Source organism: Phyllobates terribilis, unplaced genomic scaffold (genome assembly GCF_046119375.1).
Source record: "Phyllobates terribilis strain yellow unplaced genomic scaffold, ASM4611937v1 Scaffold_930__1_contigs__length_534896, whole genome shotgun sequence".
NCBI lineage: Eukaryota > Metazoa > Chordata > Amphibia > Anura > Dendrobatidae > Phyllobates > Phyllobates terribilis.
The window spans coordinates 178,281-199,652 of record NW_027363690.1 but is presented as its reverse complement, the minus strand read 5'-3'; the positions used below and the strand labels follow the sequence as shown (position 1 = coordinate 199,652).

The following is a 21,372-nucleotide window of genomic DNA, read 5'->3' as shown; positions in this document are numbered from 1 at the left end:
TGAAACATAAATATCTGACAAAATATAAAAATACTTAACATAGTCAATATTTCCGTAACTCAGAACGTCTTAAAAAAAAAAATTAATTCCTGCTATTCCATTTGATAGGGCTAAACCTCTATGCCTTTATTGTCTCCCCCACCTCCCCCAATACATTCTACATTATTCTTAGTTGTTTTCCTTCATGTAGAATTAACCTACAAGGAAAGAAAGGGTTTATTTTCATTCCGATATTTCTGTCCCATTGACTTGCATTGGTTTCCGGTATCGGAATCGGCGATATCCGATACTTTTTCGGTATCGGTCCGATCCAATCCGATCCGATATTTCCCGATATCGGAAGGTATCGCTCAACACTAGCCAAGAATAAAGCTGCTCAAAGAAAAAGGAAGGATATAAATAACCTACGCGTTACGCCAAGTGATTATGGCTTCATCAGGGGTATGAACATCAACTCAGACATGAACTTGCTTTCTTGTAATTTCCTTCTGTGTTCTTTTCCCAATAGGCTTAAGCAGGTGGCGCCCAAACTACAAGTGAAGAACATAGGAAAAGTTAGAACCAGATATACATTCATATATACACTGGGAAAATCGTGAAGGATCAGTCAACGATTCAATTAGTTAAAACACTTCTACCCAATAAGGGTATGTGCCCACGATGCAGAAATGAAGCAGAAAATTTCTGCAGCGTTTCTGCATCTCCCTTGCCAGAAAAAATGCATGCAGATCGTGCATTTGACTCGCCCCCTGGGCCGAGGGACACCCGGAACCGGGCTTCTGGGGGTTGTAGTCTCCGTGGCGGTGACCCGGGCCCGTGGCTCAGTGTGGTCAGGCCAATGGCGGTCTTTTGTGGGGGCTTTTATGGGATAATGTCCGACTACGCCACCCGTGGATTGCGGTCAGTGCGAACCGCCGCTGCAAGGCAGACCGCTGGGGCTGATGGTGTATGCAGCTGAGGTAGTGTGACTCCCGACGGGAAGAGTGAAGCCCCAGGGCAGTGTAGTAGACGGTGGGGGTTATGGTGCACGGGCGTCCCAGTACCAGTAGTGCTGCATACGGTGAGAAAGCACAGAGACAAGGCGTTGCAGTTCAAGCTTTTTACTCACAGTTCTCATCCAGTTCACTTGTGCACAGGTAGGACCGCCCGAGCCGTGCTGCTTCCACCAGGCAGGGGGCTCGGTCAACCCCCAGGTAATTCCAGAGTGTGGCACAGGACTCCCTTCTATCCTTTCGTCAGCCGTGCCCCACCAATGACACTACTTTTGTCCAGCTGCCTCTGATCTTCTCCTGGGAGGGCTGGGTACCCACTTCCCTGACCCTATGTGGTGTGCCTTTCTAGTAGGTGTAGTAAGGGGTCGCACCACTAAATGATTGCGACCACCGGTTCTTGGTTAAGGATTAGTCGCCTCCACCAACTTGGGATCCGGTACCCTGTTCTGCCAACCCGTCACCTGTAATCTCCTGGGTCCTTAGGTTTCCTTCTGCCTTCGTGTCTCTGGGCCTCTCTTGGTGTTCTGTTCCTTCTTACTTTCCTTTCTGTTCCTTTCTGTTTCTGTCCTTTCTTCTGGCTCTGGCCTTCACTCTAGGCCTGCCTCGTGGAGCTGGGCCCAGACTGAGCCACAGCTCCCTGTCAGCCCTCCTGGTTGAACTCCTTTTCTCTTCTCCTCCTGACTGAACTGACTCTACTCGACTAAGATGAAGACACCTTATATACCTCCCTCTCTGTGTATGAGCCCAGGTGACTTCCAACCAATGGGCTCCTACCTATGCCCAGAAACCATCCCCCCCTGCTCCTACATCACTGGGTGTGCTTCCCCCTCCCCACTCCAGCCAGGGACATGATTTGTCGTGCCTGCATTACTGTACTAATGGGAGCACCGTTGAGCTGTCCCTCGGAAATGGGGTGTGTGTGATGCATGCAGCTAACCGAGCCCCGATAGCATCACTTGGAAAGTGCTTGACAACTAGGTCACACTATATAAATCCATGCAAACAGCATGGATTTATATAGTGTGACTGTAAAAAATAAAGCTATACTTACCGATCCCCTGCCGCATGTGCTGCCGCGTGTGTTGTCGCGGTCCTTCCGGGTTGCCGGCATATCGCGAGACAGCCTGCGGTCACATGATCGCGACGTCATCTCAGGTCCTGGAAGATAAGCGCTGCCGGCCGGCCCGCGAGAAGGTAAATATAAACTTTATTTATTATTTTATTCTTTTTTTCACAGGTACAATGGTACCCAGGTCTGGATGAGAGTCTTCTCTCCTCCAGAACTGGGTACCATCCGCACATAGAAACGCATATAATCCACATGTACAAACGTATAGACACGGATTATATGCGTCTCAATGCAAGTCAATGGCGGCAATTCCGCTGCGCTTCCGCAAAATTAATGAACATGCTGCGGATTTTTGAGCGCCGCAGAAACGCTGCGGAATAATCCGCAGCATGTGCATTGACATTGCGGAATGCCATTGAGGACCATGTGGTGCAGATTACCAAGCGTTTTTAATGAGTTTCCACTGCGGAAATTCCGCAGTGGAAACGCATGAAAAACGCATCGTGGGCACGCAGCCGAAAGGTCTAGATTTTAGAGTATGTGGGTTGCCTTAAAAGGGTTATATAGCATCTATAAGAACTATGTTTTTTTTACTATGTAGTATCAACAGTGTAAAAAATTGGTTTCGATGACGAATGCTTCAGCAAAGGCACATGCTTGACAGCTGCTCCATTCATTCCCTAGGTAGCTGCTCGGCTTTTTCCGGTAGACTCCCAGCGGTCATGCATCTGACCTGCGGCACATATTTTGTAACAGGGATAAAAGTTCTCCATTGGGGATAAAAATTCCCCGTTCTGCCAATTGGTGCATGTTGCATCTTTGTGGACTTAAAGATATATTTTGTGCATTTTGGTTTCATTAAATATATTGCACCATTTGGCTTTTACAGACTATTTGTTTCCCTGCACATTCAACTTTGATGTGGTCAGTGGTCTTAAACCAGCTGAGATGATGTCAGAAAAAGACATAAAAAAAGGTACTCTCCTTCTCTTGTTATAACAGTTCTCTCCTATTGAACTGTTATAATAAGCTCACTGATGGATTCTTAGACAGTGCAAGATAGAGACTACAAAAGGCAAACGGTGCAAAATTTTTAATCAAATCCAATTCCAAAAAATTATTTTTAGCTAAAAATGCATGCATTTAAGTATTTAAAAAAATTGTCTTTATTGATGGACAACCCCTATAGAGCAATTAGGGTCTATATCTGTAGCTAGTGCCGCCAACATTAGGAACCATATTTCAAATAAATGGGGTTGTCCGTGCTTTTATACTTTCTTATCACTGGTCAGTAATAGACCATGTTATACAGTCAAGGACCATGTTATACAGTTGACTTAGTCTTATGGCCACGTCACACGATAGATAATTGCTGCCAAGTATATAATGTTAAAAGGGGTTATCTAGGACTATTACATTTTTTTAACTATTGACCTAAGAACTAACAGGTAGGTAGTTGCTAACTACCAGTCTGTTGTGCCCTGCACAGATCTCTGCTGACACAGAGCGGTCACAGCAATTCAGCGGCTTCTGCTAATATCATGTCTACAGAGCAGCGGCTTCTCTTCTGCTCTGGTCTCTTGATGGATCGTGACTGCTGACGTCATGCTGATTGGCAGCCGACTCACAAGTTGCCTAACGTCGGTAGCCACGCCCCATCAACAGAGCAGCCTGGAAGAAGAAGAGCTGCTCTGTTGACTTGGAGCAGCTGAATCGCCGGCGACAGTGGTCGGTGACCTCTCCGAGCCGGCACCGGATACAACAGGCAGGTAGTTGCCACTGTTAGTAACAACCTGCCTGTTAGTTTTTAGGCTTATAGTAAAAAGATAAAATAGTCCTGGATAAACCGTTTAAAGATCCAGCAACAAACCTTCCATTCACGATCTTTCATAAGCCTGATTTTTGGTTGGTCAGTCATGTAAGATTTACAAACAGTACCATTGGGGCTTCAGGACTGGAGAACGGAGACTCCTCATGAGATCTATTTTCTTTATTGACAGCGTCATCACCATTTCTGTGCGCAAACTTCTGCTTCAAGGCTTTGGCTATAATGGCTGCAGGGTCTGTGGGATCATTAAGTGAACATCTCTTCTTGTCTTTCCTGGTTGAGGGTTTCCCACCAGGGGATCTAAAGTGAAAAAGCAGTGAAAATAAACATCACTGCCATTCTGTAACAGACGGGCTGACAGGCTATAACTTAGCTCTTCATACAAACCACTTTTCGTTCATTGCTGCTATGTCTAATAAGATTTTTTTTTACAGACTTTTTCTAAAAAAATGAATCAATCACCTGCTATCCATTTTCTGAAAAGACTTGTCTAAGATCCTATTAGTGGGGCTAATACAGCATATTTATGATTAGGGACAGACTACTCTGAAATGTTAAACCTAATATAATTATTGAAATCATGTTTGCATAAGTTAATTTTAACTTTGCAAGTTATCACCTATCTGTGAAGCCCAGCTGTGCTTGGTATCACAGACCCAGGAGGGTGTATTGAAGGATTCCTCCACAAGAGGCCCCCATAACCATTCACACATCTCCACCTTCCACCTCAGACCACCAGAGGGAGCTCCTTAGGGAGATATATAAGGGAAGGTGGAGCCAGGCAGCAGTTAGTCTAGACTGGAGACGACAGAAAGCAAACCTGTTGTGAGAGTTCCTGCAGTGCAAAAGCCTGAGAGAGGTCAGTCTGCAGTGGAGCACGTTCTAGACTCACGTGTAGCTCAGTGAGGTGAGCTTTAGGTGTGCCGGCGCCATAAGATCGGTGAAACGCGGCACGCTGCCGTTAGTGTGAGTAGCCTATTGAGGGTCCGAGTAGGCCGAAGGCGAAGAGTAGAGAGTTAGTTCATAGGGGGCAGAGGAGCTTAACTAGCTCACCCCGAAGAAGAAGTAGTTACCGGACACCGGGTCCGAAGCTTGCCAGGATCTCCACGACCCAGTAAGATAAACTGGAATCCCTGGAGAACTACAGGTCCCAGGAGCGCTAAAGTGCTGATATGTACCAGAGCCAGGAGACACATAGGCCCCGTAGGTTGGGAGCGTGCACTCCAAGAGAAGGCCCTACCACAAGGTCAGCCAGCGCAGGACAGAGACAAAGTTAGGCCTAGCTCCAGGCAGGTCAGAAACTTACTACGCAGAAGCCAGAACCAGGAGGCCCAAAACCTGCTCATTGGGGAGGATCCGGACATACACCCTTCACCCTACAGTGCTCCGGGGAGTGCCTGAAATTCCACCAGTAAAAGGTACTGAAGTGACTATTGTGTCCGTCCCTGTTCTTGATCTGGCCCGGCGGAGTCTCTTTGTCCTGCATCCCCGTTCCTATACTGCCCTGAGGCCCAGCTCTACCTGTGGGGAGCTATACCATCAAGCTGCCTTATCACCAGCCTCAGTGGACTGCGCAGCGCTGGTGATCCTCACCAGAAGCCACAGGTGGCGTCACGAACTCTTTCTTTTACAAGACCAACCCTTTTAAAAGAGAGGCTCAGAGTACGGGCCCGGGAGCCGACCACCGCGACATCCCTAAAGGCCCGGGTACCGAGTCATCCCCATTCCCCTGGGCTAGTCATCTCTTTCCTGGCGTCGCAAACAGGATCACGTGCCCACTGCAACGACACCGTGTTTTGCCCGTTGCCACCGGGTACTGTGCGCCTTTATTTTGAACTGTGTACGAAAAGTTGTGGTGAAGATAGCCGCCATTGTTGGGCCGTTGAGCGAGAAGAAGGGCGTAACCGCGGGAAAATAAGGGGCGTACCTGCAAAAGAGCACGAAGTCCCGGACACACCCCACGCCTTGATGTCAAATCAGGAAGCGCCAGGTCCTGTACGGAGCGTCGCTGAACGCTCTGACGTAGGATGCAAGCGACGCAAGGTCCTGAAGACAACCGTCACCTGCGGAGCTGCGGCCTACCGGAAGAAAAACCAGAAGGTAGGCCACGGTTAACTAGGGGGGCGCTAAGATGTCCGTCGAACAGCAGAACGCCGACCTACCGGTCAACGTCCCCGATAATGGGCAGGCCGAAGCCGCCGCTCCACCAGCAGCGCCTGTAACACCTGTTATTCCTATGACTTTACCGTACATTCCTGGAGAAAAGTGGCTCCGCCAGTACAACGGCAAACCAGATACCCTGTCTGGATTTAAGCGGAAGATATGTGGTATTTTGGACATGTACTCTATGACCGGCAAACAAAGAGCTGCCGTTGTATTAGGACAGCTGACCGGTGCTGCAGAGCGGGAAGTGGAAACATGGTCGGCCGCAGACCGGGGATAGTGTCCGCAATATTCCAAAAACTACATACTGTCTTTGAGGACCTTACTGAGGCGGACCTCCGGATGAGGTTCTACAGCTGCTCCCAACAACCAGAGGACTATGTTCGTGACTACGCCTGGCATCTTCAAGGGGCCCTGCGGGCTCTGAACCAGGTTAGTCCGACCAGCTTTGAGAATGAGAACAAAATGCTGAAGGAACAGTTTGTCCGGGGACTGAAGTCTCCAGAGGAGAGCAGGACTGTGCGTTGGTGGTCCCTGGATCATCCAGATGCCACCTTTGACAATCTAAAGGACATGGCTATAAAAGGACTACAGCCCCTGGAGACAAATGCCATCCAATGTTACTAGGGTGGGGCAACCCCAGAGCCTGCAACGCCCACCTTTTCTCCAGTGACTGCTGAAGCTAAGGTTCCAACAACGTCCCCTAAAGACCTGGACAGTCTGCGCTCAGAGGTGCGTCAGTTGAGTAAAACCCTGACCACCGTGCTGAGTGCCCTGCAGCTGCGGACGGAGCCTGAGGGAGGAGGGAAGATCCTGCTAGCTGATAGCCCTGAGGATGTCCCCTGGATGCGGAGGAGGAGGAGGCCAACACCACCCTCGCCGAGGACCAGTGACCAACGCCGTCCACCAAGGGAACCGATCTGTTACCGATGCCATAAGACAGGACACATCGCCCTGAATTGTCCCTTAAACGAGAAAACCCTGGGTCCGAAGGCCGCCACCCAGGAGTAGACTCACCAGGTCCATCAGACTGGTACAACAGGTTCGTCGGAGGAAGACCTTTCCTGTCCATTGTATTGGACGGGATCCCGATGCATGCCCTGCTGGACACAGGATCTCAGGTAACCATCATACCTGAAGTCCTCTACAAGAGGTACTGGTCCATGGACGATCTGCGTCCGCCAGCTCCAAATTTGTCTGTATATGCATCAAATGGACTCCCCCTTAACCTACTCGGGGTTAAGAATGTGACTGTAAGGTGGGGAGAGTGGAGCTGAAGGACCAGGGACTTATTGTAGTGGAGACTAACCCTGATGACAGCAACCCATATATGGTACTAGGCACTAATGTTGTTGGTAACTGTTTGGGAGAGGTTGTGTTCTTGCTCCAAGAGATCGCTGACACTGCCAGACCGAGACAGAGGAGGGCGCTGCAGAGAGAAATCCGCGTCTTGATGTATCAACAGCAAGTACAATTAACAGATGGTGAAATCGGTAACGTGAGGGTAACAGACCCTATACCCATTGTTGTTCCCCCAATGAGTGAAATGCTCATCTGGTGTAGAGCTGCCATAGGTCTTAGAGGACAGAGCTACCAGGCGGTAGTAGAACCCCTTTGCTCTGAGCACAGACCCACGCTCTTAACCGCCAGGGGGGTGGTAGATGTACGTAATGGGAGGGTGCCTGTCCGTCTTCTTAACCTAGGGGAAGATGAGGTCAAACTGCCACGTTATGCCACTGTTGCTAAACTACATGCTGTCAACAACAACTGTATCCATGTGGCGGAGTCCTTAACTTCACCAGAAGAAGTGGAAGATAATGACCCTGCAACCCAGGTGGAGGATTGGTGTCAACAGCTCCATGTTGGGACAGACACCACTCCTGCCCATCAAAAACAGGGTGTACACCGGGTGGTTCAAGAATACTCGCAGGTGTTCAGTAAACATCCACTTGACTTTGGGAGGGTTAAGGGGGTTCAACATCATATCTCCACAGGCAACCATTCCCCAATTAAAGAACGTTATAGGCCTATACCCCCAGCTCACTACCAGAAGGCAAAAGAAATGCTGCATGACATGAGGAAGGCGGGAGTAATTAGGGATAGTTGTAGTCCCTGGGCGGCTCCCCTAGTGCTGGTTAGGAAAAAGGATGGGAGCATGAGAATGTGTGTAGATTACCGTCAAGTAAATCGCATTACACATAAAGATGCATACCCTTTACCACGCATAGAAGAGTCCCTAGCTGCCTTAAAGTCTGCAAATTACTTTTCTACCCTTGACCTCACTAGTGGTTACTGGCAGGTCGCTGTGGCTGAGGAGAATCGGGAGAAGACGGCCTTCACCACCCCGATGGGACTCTGCGAGTTCAACAGCATGCCGTTTTGACTCTAAAATGCCCCCGGAACGTTCCAGAGACTGATGGAGTGCTGCCTGGGACACCGCATCTTCGAGACTGTGTTACTTTACCTGGATGACGTAATTGTGTACTCCAGAACGTACGAGGACCACCTGAAACACCTGGCAGAGGTATTTGAGTCACTGTCCCGGTACGGGATGAAGTTGAAGCCCTCAAAGTGCCACCTGCTCAAGAGAAAGGTACAGTACCTGGGGCACATTGTCAGTCCGGAAGGGGTAGCACCAGACCCGGAGAAAGTTACTGCCATCCAGAAGTGGCCGGAGCCGAAGAACCTCAAGGAGGTGCGTCAGTTCTTGGGACTAGTCGGATACTACCGGAGGTTTGTAAAGGACTACACTAAGAAGGCAGCTCCTCTGCAAGACCTCCTGGTAGGGCAGTCCCCCAAAAGCAAAAACCCTCCATTCCACTGGGGTAAAGAACAGGCTGAATCATTTCAAGAGATGAAGGAGATCCTGACAGGTGATGAGATCCTAGCCTACGCTGACTACAGCCAAACATTCCTGCTGTATACAGATGCCAGCAATGAAGGCCTGGGCACTGTCTTAAGTCAGAAGCAGAATGGCCAGGAGAAAGTCATCGCGTATGCAAGCAGGAAGCTCCGCCCGACCGAGAGGAACCCAGAGAACTATAGCAGCTTCAAGTTGGAGTTCCTGGCCTTGGTCTGGGCCATCACAGAAAAGTTCAAGCACTACCTAGCCTCCAGCAAGTTTACTGCCTACACTGACAATACCCCCTTAACTCATCTTCAAACAGCCAAGCTGGGAGCCATGGAATAGCGATGGATGGCTCGGCTGTCAAACTACCAATTCACCATAAAGTACCGGGCGGGCCGCAAGAACGCCAACGCCGATGCCCTGTCCAGGATGCCTCACCAGTCAGACACAGAAGAAGAAGTGGATGACCTGGAAGAGGTTGAACTACCTGCCTTCCACCGGAATGGGATGGCCCACGAGCTACGAGCCTCCAGGAAGCAACGCGGTAAGACGTTAAACCCTTTGCCTCACCACAGCTGGAAAGAGACCCAGGACAGCGACCCGGTTGTCAGCCGTATCAAGGAGCTGATAACCCAAGAAGGTTCCTCCCTGGAGAAGGATGCGGCTCTCCAAGCAAAGCAGCTGTGGAATGAGAGAAGCCGGCTGTTTATCTACCGTGAGAAGTTGTGCCGGAGGTACGTCAATCCCAAAACCCTCGAGATGGTGTGGCAGATAGTGGTCCCCAAGACGGACATCCAGATGGTGTTGGAGACCTACCACGATCAGGCGGGGCACTTTGGCTAGAAAAAGCTAGAGACCCTGTTGAAGTGTCGATTCTACTGGGTGGGGATGCGCAGCTTCATTGAGAGGTGGTGCAGAGACTGTGGACCCTGTAGCCTCAGAAGAAAAGACTACAGCAGCCAGAAGGCACCCCTGCAACCCATCAAGACGACTCGCCCTCTGGAGATCGTGGCCCTGGACCATGTCAAGTTGTCACCCAGTCGGTCAGGATACTCCTATGCCCTGACCATGGTGGATCACTACTCCAGGGTCCTGGTGGTCTCCCCTATCAAAGACCTGACAGCAGAGACAGCAGCTAAGACGTTCCAAGCGTACTTCTGCAGGTCCCATGGATAGCCTGGACAGGTACTGACTGACCAAGGCACGGCCTTTGAGGCTGAATTGTTCAAAGAGTTCTGCCATCTGTACGGGTATAAAAAGATCAGGACTACACCGTACCACCCCCAAACTAACGGTCTCTGTGAAAAGATGAATAACATCATCATCGATCTACTGAAGACCATACCACTAGAAGAGAGAAGCCAGTGGCCAGACCTACTACCTGACCTAGTGGATCTGTATAATCACATACCAGTAAGTTCCACCAATTGCACTCCGGCATATCTCATGCGTGCAAGACCAGGGAAGTTGCCCATGGACCTGAAGCTTGGTGTGGTAGAACCTGAAGCTGATGTGACCACTGAGGACTGGGACACGACCAGACAGGAGCAGTACAGGAGAGTCCAAGCCTGTGTCGAAGACAGTCTCACTCGGGTGAGGGATAAACAAGAGGCACAATACAACAGAAGTGCACCAGCAGAACCCTTCACACCAGGAGAAGTGGTATTGAAAAGGAAGCGGAGGAAACACAAGCTTGATGACCAGTGGGAGAGAGAACCCTACACTGTGTTGAATTCAAGGTTTGACAACAGGAAGACGTGTTTGATCAGCAAAGATGGAGGAAGAACAACTGCGACAATATCTAGGGACCACCTGAAGTTGTGTCTACATCTACTAAAGACTCAGGAAGAAGTGTCTTTCACAACCCAGGAAGAACCTAAAGAAACAGTGATACACACTGACCTTGGAGACTTCCCAGCGGATTGGCCTCAAATAGGAGGTGCAGTAATCATTCCAGTACTCCAATTCTATGAACAGCCAGAAAACCCTCCACAGCAAGTTGAACCTGTAAGTGCTGCAGAAGAGCCAGCTCAAGAAGTATCCCCGGATGAAGGATCCCCGGCAGGAGCGGAGCAAGAGGGCCCAGCCAATGGTAGACTTGCCAGTCCAAGAGAGAGGTTAAGGCAATTTTACAACATGGTTACATGTAAAACTGGTAGGGTAACTGAGGATACAGATACTGACACTCCACTAACCACAGCACTATGCAGATCAGTACGCAGCACAAGAGGTAAACCTCCTGCTAGGTACACTGAGTAAAGTAGCAAAATTTCAGAGAATGTAGATAGTTACCCCTGGGGTATTGAGTATTAAATTGTAATGTATTGCGTAACTGTTTGTTTTCATGCATGCTTATCAATTTGTGCTTTTTCCTATTAATTCTTTATTTGCATAATGAACTGCATGGCTGAGGACTGTGTGCAGCCCAAAAACTCTTATTGTATATAATTGCGCTCCCTGGAGTGCCCCTTTCAGGTGACCTCAGAAGGAAAACCTATCTGGAGTGGCTCTTTTGGAGGTCCAACTCGGATCTTCATGCCCTGCAGCCACCCCAGGGCCTGCGTAGAGAGTTTAGGACAGGTCCCTCAAAACTACCAAAGTACTCTACCTTGTGAGATGGACATCCTGTATGGGAACCTCACCATAGGAGACTTGGATTCTGAGGACACTCTGTATTTGTATTGTTTCTGCAACGTTTAAGATCCGTGCCTCCCATAAAGGGAAGAGTGTTCTAGTATTGCTTATGTTTCCTATTGTTACTGTTGTTATAAAATGTACTTCAGCCCGGGAGTGCTGAGTTTAACTAGGGGGGAATGTGAAGCCCAGCTGTGCTTGGTATCACAGACCCAGGAGGGTGTACTGAAGGATTCCTCCACAAGAGGCCCCCATAACCATTCACACATCTCCAACTTCCACCTCAGACCACCAGAGGGAGCTCCTTAGGGAGATATATAAGGGAAGGTGGAGCCAGGCAGCAGTTAGTCTAGACTGGAGACGACAGAAAGCAAACCTGTTGTGAGAGTTCCTGCAGTGCAAAAGCCTGAGAGAGGTCAGTCTGCAGTGGAGCACGTTCTAGACTCACGTGTAGCTCAGTGAGGTGAGCTGTAGGTGTGTCGGCGCCATAAGATCGGTGAAACGCGGCACGCTGCCGTTAGTGTGAGTAGCCTATTGAGGGTCCGAGTAGGCCGAAGGCGAAGAGTAGAGAGTTAGTTCATAGGGGGCAGAGGAGCTTAACTAGCTCACCCCGAAGAAGAAGTAGTTACCGAAGCTTGCCGGGATCTCCACGACCCAGTAAGATAAACTGGAATCCCTGGAGAACTACAGGTCCCAGGATCGCTAAAGTGCTGATACGTACCAGAGCCAGGAGACACATAGGCCCCGTAGGTCGTGAGCGTGCTCTCCAAGAGAAGGCCCTACCACAAGGTCAGCCAGCGCAGGACAGAGGCAAAGTTAGGCCTAGCTCCAGGCAGGTCAGAAACTTACTACGCAGAAGCCAGAACCAGGAGGCCCAAAACCTGCTCATTGGGGAGGATCTGGACATACAACCTTCACCCTACAGTGCTCCTGGGAGTGCCTGAAATTCCACCAGTAAAAGGTACTGAAGTGACTATTGTGTCCATCCCTGTTCTTGATCTGGCCCGGCGGAGTCTCTTTGTCCTGCATCCCCGTTCCTATACTGCCCTGAGGCCCAGCTCTACCTGTGGGGAGCTATACCATCAAGCTGCCTTATCACCTGCCTCAGTGGACTGCGCAGCACTGGTGATCCTCACCAGAAGCCACAGGTGGCGTCACAAACTCTTTCTTTTACAACACCAACCCTTTTAAAAGAGAGGCCCAGAGTACGGGCCCGGGAGCCGACCACCGTGACATCCCTAAAGGCCAGGCTAAAGGCCCGGGTACCGAGTCATCCCCATTCCCCTGGGCTAGTCATATCCACAGGATAAGCCTGCTGATCGCAGGAGGTCCGCATGGAAGACCCCCACCATGAATGGGGCTTGGAAGAGACACATTATATTTGAGCCTTCTCAAGCATTCACGCCACTGCTACATTCATTATATGTGGGACTTCCAGAGAAGGGTACAGCATTGTTAACCCCATTCATGACCTTGCAATTTTCTGTTTTTGCCCTTTCATTTTTTTCTACTCTTATTCCCAGAGCCAAGTTTTTTATTTTTTGTCAATATACAGTACAGACCAAAAGATTGACACACCTTCTCATTTAAAGATTTTTCTGTTTTTTCATGACTATGAAAATTGTACATTCACACTGAAGGCATCAAAACTATGAATTAACACATGTGAAATTATATACCTAACAAAAAAGTGTGAACCAACTGAAAATATGTCTTATATTCTAGGTTCTTCAAAGTAGCCACCTTTTGCTTTGATGACTGCTCTGCAAACTCTTGGCATTCTCTTGATGAGCTTCAAGAGGTAGTCACCGTCAATGGTTTTCACTTCACAGGTGTGCCCTGTCAGGTTTAATCAGTGGGATTTCTTGCCTTATAAATGGGGTTGGGACCATCAGTTGTGTTGTGAAGAAGTCTGGTGGATACATAGCTGATAGTCCTACTGAATAGACTGTTAGAATTTTTATTATGGCAAGAAAAAAGCAGCTAAGTAAAGAAAAACGAGTGGCCATCATTACTTTAAGAAATGAAGGTCAGTCAGTCCGAAAAATTGGGCAAACTTTGAAAGTGTCCCCAAGTGCAGTTGCAAAAACCATCAATCGCTACAAAGAAACTGGCTCGCAAAAAAGAAGCAAGACAAAAATATATCTCATACCCTACCATAATTATATATAAATGTAAAGCAAAATTGCATAATAAATATAGGGTACTTAGTGAACTATTTTTGATCAAAAAAAGTATACAAGCCGTCCCACCAGCGGCAAGGTGACCCTAAATTGGGACGGTACCTATACTGCCTATATTAAAAACCTTACTGTATATCAAAGTTGAAGTAATGCATATAAAAGGGTAGACAAATAGGACCGGGTCCCAACTCCAGACCACCTAGGCCCGTGGTAAGCTACATATATACCAATCAGCTCAACAAAGGGCATGCCACACCCTTAAATTGCACAGAATGCAAACAAGTCAAAAAACCAGACAATGTGAACTGAGGTCTAAGATGGCAGACATACAAGAAACAGAGGCATGTTCACACTAGCAAAAAAGAAGCAAGACAAAAATATATCTCATACCCTACCATAATTATATATAAATGTAAAGCAAAATTGCATAATAAATATAGGGTACTTAGTGAACTATTTTTGATCAAAAAAAGTATACAAGCCGTCCCACCAGCGGCAAGGTGACCCTAAATTGGGACGGTACCTATACTGCCTATATTAAAAACCTTACTGTATATCAAAGTTGAAGTAATGCATCTAAAAGGGTAGACAAATAGGACCGGGTCCCAACTCCAGACCACCTAGGCCCGCGGTAAGCTACATATATACCAATCAGCTCAACAAAGGGCATGCCACACCCTTAAATTGCACAGAATGCAAACAAGTCAAAAAACCAGACAATGTGAACTGAGGTCTAAGATGGCAGACATACAAGAAACAGAGGCATGTTCACACTAGCAAAAAAGAAGCAAGACAAAAATATATCTCATACCCTACCATAATTATATATAAATGTAAAGCAAAATTGCATAATAAATATAGGGTACTTAGTGAACTATTTTTGATCAAAAAAAGTATACAAGCCGTCCCACCAGCGGCAAGGTGACCCTAAATTGGGACGGTACCTATACTGCCTATATTAAAAACCTTACTGTATATCAAAGTTGAAGTAATGCATATAAAAGGGTAGACAAATAGGACCGGGTCCCAACTCCAGACCACCTAGGCCCGTGGTAAGCTACATATATACCAATCAGCTCAACAAAGGGCATGCCACACCCTTAAATTGCACAGAATGCAAACAAGTCAAAAAACCAGACAATGTGAACTGAGGTCTAAGATGGCAGACATACAAGAAACAGAGGCATGTTCACACTAGCAAAAAAGAAGCAAGACAAAAATATATCTCATACCCTACCATAATTATATATAAATGTAAAGCAAAATTGCATAATAAATATAGGGTACTTAGTGAACTATTTTTGATCAAAAAAAGTATACAAGCCGTCCCACCAGCGGCAAGGTGACCCTAAATTGGGACGGTACCTATACTGCCTATATTAAAAACCTTACTGTATATCAAAGTTGAAGTAATGCATATAAAAGGGTAGACAAATAGGACCGGGTCCCAACTCCAGACCACCTAGGCCCGTGGTAAGCTACATATATACCAATCAGCTCAACAAAGGGCATGCCACACCCTTAAATTGCACAGAATGCAAACAAGTCAAAAAACCAGACAATGTGAACTGAGGTCTAAGATGGCAGACATACAAGAAACAGAGGCATGTTCACACTAGCAAAAAAGAAGCAAGACAAAAATATATCTCATACCCTACCATAATTATATATAAATGTAAAGCAAAATTGCATAATAAATATAGGGTACTTAGTGAACTATTTTTGATCAAAAAAAGTATACAAGCCGTCCCACCAGCGGCAAGGTGACCCTAAATTGGGACGGTACCTATACTGCCTATATTAAAAACTTTACTGTATATCAAAGTTGAAGTAATGCATATAAAAGGGTAGACAAATAGGACCGGGTCCCAACTCCAGACCACCTAGGCCCGTGGTAAGCTACATATATACCAATCAGCTCAACAAAGGGCATGCCACACCCTTAAATTGCACAGAATGCAAACAAGTCAAAAAACCAGACAATGTGAACTGAGGTCTAAGATGGCAGACATACAAGAAACAGAGGCATGTTCACACTAGCAAAAAAGAAGCAAGACAAAAATATATCTCATACCCTACCATAATTATATATAAATGTAAAGCAAAATTGCATAATAAATATAGGGTACTTAGTGAACTATTTTTGATCAAAAAAAGTATACAAGCCGTCCCACCAGCGGCAAGGTGACCCTAAATTGGGACGGTACCTATACTGCCTATATTAAAAACCTTGCCGCAAGGTTCTTTTTTGCTAATGTGAACATGCCTCTGTTTCTTGTATGTCTGCCATCTTAGACCTCAGTTCACATTGTCTGGTTTTTTGACTTGTTTGCATTCTGTGCAATTTAAGGGTGTGGCATGCCCTTTGTTGAGCTGATTGGTATATATGTAGCTTACCACGGGCCTAGGTGGTCTGGAGTTGGGACCCGGTCCTATTTGTCTACCCTTTTATATGCATTACTTCAACTTTGATATACAGTAAGGTTTTTAATATAGGCAGTATAGGTACCGTCCCAATTTAGGGTCACCTTGCCGCTGGTGGGACGGCTTGTATACTTTTTTTGATCAAAAATAGTTCACTAAGTACCCTATATTTATTATGCAATTTTGCTTTACATTTATATATAATTATGGTAGGGTATGAGATATATTTTTGTCTTGCTTCTTTTTTGCTAGTGTGAACATGCCTCTGTTTCTTGTATGTCTGCCATCTTAGACCTCAGTTCACATTGTCTGGTTTTTTGACTTGTTTGCATTCTGTGCAATTTAAGGGTGTGGCATGCCCTTTGTTGAGCTGATTGGTATATATGTAGCTTACCACGGGCCTAGGTGGTCTGGAGTTGGGACCCGGTCCTATTTGTCTACCCTTTTATATGCATTACTTCAACTTTGATATACAGTAAGGTTTTTAATATAGGCAGTATAGGTACCGTCCCAATTTAGGGTCACCTTGCCGCTGGTGGGACGGCTTGTATACTTTTTTTGATCAAAAATAGTTCACTAAGTACCCTATATTTATTATGCAATTTTGCTTTACATTTATATATAATTATGGTAGGGTATGAGATATATTTTTGTCTTGCTTCTTTTTTGCTAGTGTGAACATGCCTCTGTTTCTTGTATGTCTGCCATCTTAGACCTCAGTTCACATTGTCTGGTTTTTTGACTTGTTTGCATTCTGTGCAATTTAAGGGTGTGGCATGCCCTTTGTTGAGCTGATTGGTATATATGTAGCTTACCACGGGCCTAGGTGGTCTGGAGTTGGGACCCGGTCCTATTTGTCTACCCTTTTATATGCATTACTTCAACTTTGATATACAGTAAGGTTTTTAATATAGGCAGTATAGGTACCGTCCCAATTTAGGGTCACCTTGCCGCTGGTGGGACGGCTTGTATACTTTTTTTGATCAAAAATAGTTCACTAAGTACCCTATATTTATTATGCAATTTTGCTTTACATTTATATATAATTATGGTAGGGTATGAGATATATTTTTGTCTTGCTTCTTTTTTGCTAGTGTGAACATGCCTCTGTTTCTTGTATGTCTGCCATCTTAGACCTCAGTTCACATTGTCTGGTTTTTTGACTTGTTTGCATTCTGTGCAATTTAAGGGTGTGGCATGCCCTTTGTTGAGCTGATTGGTATATATGTAGCTTACCACGGGCCTAGGTGGTCTGGAGTTGGGACCCGGTCCTATTTGTCTACCCTTTTATATGCATTACTTCAACTTTGATATACAGTAAGGTTTTTAATATAGGCAGTATAGGTACCGTCCCAATTTAGGGTCACCTTGCCGCTGGTGGGACGGCTTGTATACTTTTTTTGATCAAAAATAGTTCACTAAGTACCCTATATTTATTATGCAATTTTGCTTTACATTTATATATAATTATGGTAGGGTATGAGATATATTTTTGTCTTGCTTCTTTTTTGCTAGTGTGAACATGCCTCTGTTTCTTGTATGTCTGCCATCTTAGACCTCAGTTCACATTGTCTGGTTTTTTGACTTGTTTGCATTCTGTGCAATTTAAGGGTGTGGCATGCCCTTTGTTGAGCTGATTGGTATATATGTAGCTTACCACGGGCCTAGGTGGTCTGGAGTTGGGACCCGGTCCTATTTGTCTACCCTTTTATATGCATTACTTCAACTTTGATATACAGTAAGGTTTTTAATATAGGCAGTATAGGTACCGTCCCAATTTAGGGTCACCTTGCCGCTGGTGGGACGGCTTGTATACTTTTTTTGATCAAAAATAGTTCACTAAGTACCCTATATTTATTATGCAATTTTGCTTTACATTTATATATAATTATGGTAGGGTATGAGATATATTTTTGTCTTGCTTCTTTTTTGCTAGTGTGAACATGCCTCTGTTTCTTGTATGTCTGCCATCTTAGACCTCAGTTCACATTGTCTGGTTTAAAGAAACTGGCTCGCATGAGGACTTCCCCAGGAAAGGAAGACCAAGAGTCACCTCTGCTTCTGAGGATAAGTTTATCCGAGTCACCAGCCTCAGAAATCACAGGTTAACAGCAGCTCAGATTAGAGACCCGGTCAATGCCACACAGAGTTCTAGCAGCAGACACTTCTCTTCAACAACTGTTAAGAGGAGACTTTGGGCAGCAGGCCTTCATGGTAAAATAGCTGCTAGGAAATCACTGCTAAGGACAGGCAACAAGCAGAAGAGACTTGTTTGGGCTAAAGAACACAAGGAATGGACATTAGACCAGTGGAAATCTGAGCTTTGGTCTGATGAGTCCAAATTTGAGATCTTTGGTTCCAACCACCGTGTTTTTGTGCGACGCAGAAAAGGTGAAAGAATGGACTCTACATGCCTGGTTCCCACCGTGAAGCATGGATGAGGAGGTGTGATGGTGTGGGGGTGCTTTGCTGGTGACACTGTTGGGGATTTATTCAAAATTGAAGGCATACTGAACAAGCATGGCTATCACAGCATCTTACAGCGGCATGCTATTCCATCTGGTTTGCGTTTAGTTGGACCATCATTTATTTTTCAACATGACGATGAACCCAAACACACCTCCAGGCTGTGTAAGGGCTATTTGACCAAGAAGGAGAGTGATGGGGTGCTACACCAGATGACCTGGCCTCCACAGTCACCAGACTTGAACCCAATCAAGATGGTTTGGGGTGAGCTGGACCGCAGAGTGAAGGCAAAAGGGCCAACAAGTGCTAATCATCTCTGGGAATTCCTTCAAGATTGTTGGAAGACCATTTCCGGTGACTACCTCTTGAAGCTCATCAAGAGAATGCCAAGAGTGTGCAAAGCAGTTATCAAAGCAAAAGGTGGCTACTTTGAAAAACCTAGAATATAAGACATATTTTCAGTTGTTTCACACTTTTTTGTTAAGTATATAATTCCACATGTGTTAATTCATAGTTTTGATGTCTTCAGTGTGAATGTACAATTTTCATAGTCATGAAAATACAGAAAAATCTTTAAATGAGAAGGTGTGTCCAAACTTTTGGTCTGTACGGTACCTTTTTTTTTTGCGGGACAAGTTGTTCTTTTGATTGACATCATTTATTTTACCATATCGTGTACTGGAAAACGGGAAAAAAATTCCAAGTGCGGTGAAATTGCAAAAAAGTGCATTTCCACAATTGTAATTTTTTTTTTTTATTTACCATGTTCACTAAATGCTAAAGCTGACCAGCCATTATGATTCCCAGGTCAGTACGAGTTCATAGATACCAAACATGTATTGGTTCTTTTATATGTGAGTGGTGAAAAAAAAAATCAGAAGTTTGTAAAAAAAAAATTAAAAAAAATCGCTTATGTCGCCATTTTCCGAGACCCGTAGCATCTCCATTTTTCGGGTCTAGGGCCAGGTTAGGGCTTATTTTTTGCGCCCTCAGCGGACGTTTTTATTTATATAATTTTGAGGTAGATACAATGTTTTGATCGCCTGTTATGTTTGCGGAGGCAAAAAAAGAAAAACATAATTCTGGAGTTTAGATTTTTTTTGTCGTTACGCCGTTTACCGATCTGATTAATTTACTTTATATTTTGATAGATCGGAGATTTCTGAATACAGCGATACCAAATATGCGTATATTTTTTTAATGGTTTTATTTTCAATAGGGCAAAAGGGCGTGATTTAAACCTTTATGTTTTTTAAAACTTTTTTTACTTTTTACTGGCAGCAATAGTCCTCTTAGGAGACTTGAAGCTGCAATCATCTGATTACCTGTGCTACACATAGCAGGGCTTCAGCACTGCTATGTATAGCAGAAATCACAATCTCCTATGAATGCCGGCCACAGGGGATCTACAATGACAGCCAGGGGTCTTCTGCAGACCCCCGGCTGTCATGACAACACATTGGCACCCCGCAATCACATGACAGGGACGCCTATGGGTGTGTCTTGTGACGAGCTTCTGGCAGGTGTGTATTAAATGCCACTGCTAGTGATTGACAGCGGTATTTAACTGGTTAACAGCTGCGGGTGGATCTCGGATCCGACTGCGGCTGTTAAAGGCACATGACAGCTCATGAGATCAGCAGTCATGTGCAGGGAAAGATGCAGGCTCAGTGACAGATTTTTTTTTTTTTTACAGTTTTCTCCTTCATTCTATTTCACGCATGTCTGTAATAAAAAATATATATTTAAAGAAAATCTATAAAATGACCTTTCGACCGCCCGAAGCTTGATGGAATTCATGCCTTTTAACACATCCATCATACTGGGGAGCTGATCCACACTGCCTTTCTCTGAAGCCTCACTTTCCGTCGGGCTGCATTTGTGAGAAGCTTTACGTTCTCTTATAATATCAAGTGCAGATTTTAGTTGGGAAGATGGGACTGGGGGTGGTGGAGGAGGAGGAGGAGGAGGAGGAGGGGGCAGCGGAGCTACTGGGGTTGTAAATTGCAAAAACTGTGCGGAAAGTGGTGGAGAAGCTGAAGATGGGGGTGAGAGGGCATTACCTGGGCAGCTAAATGAGCACATTGATTCTGTATCTGAGAAACAAAAACGAGATCAAATCATACCAAATACATAGCAAAAGCTTGACCTGTTTAACCCATTAAGTGATTTATAAGGATTACAAAAACAATGGCTTACAAGACTGTGCGGCTTGTGACGGTTGTAGGGCAACAATGGCAGCAATCTGTACTCTCTGCTGCAGCAGCTCATCTTCCAAAGCTGAAAGGCATGATCGTCTGCAGGAAGGAGACTCTTTTCACACACTCTCCTGGCCAACATCATAGTCAGAAATCCTGAGTCTGAATTATTCGGGTCCATTGACTTGTTGGATGGAAGATCGTGTCTGATGTTACTAAAGGGAATCTGTCACCAGGTTTATGCTACCTCATCTGAGAGCAGCATGATGTGGGGGCCGAGACCCCGAATCCAGTGATGTTACTGGGCTCCTTGCTGTAGTTTTGATAAATCATTGTGACGCGCCCCCTGGGCCATGTTGTGCTGCGTTGCGCATGCGGGGGATACCCGGAGCCGGATCTGACAGGGGTAGTAGTCCTCGTGGCGGTGACCCGGTCCGTGCCCAGGGTGGTCAAACTAAGAGGCAGTGCTCGGCATTAAGATGTTATAGAGTTCGACTACGCCACCCGTTGATTGCAGCTATGAAGCCGCCGCTGCAGGGCAGACCGCTGAGGCCGGTGGTGTGGTTG

At 46.1% G+C, this 21,372-nt stretch overlaps 1 pseudogene; it reads right to left on the bottom strand.

Annotated features, from left to right (window-relative positions):
* Positions 1-455: 455 nt before the first annotated feature.
* LOC141240617 (mitochondrial fission regulator 2-like) lies at positions 456-20,986 on the bottom strand (annotated as a pseudogene).
* Positions 20,987-21,372: the final 386 nt, after the last annotated feature.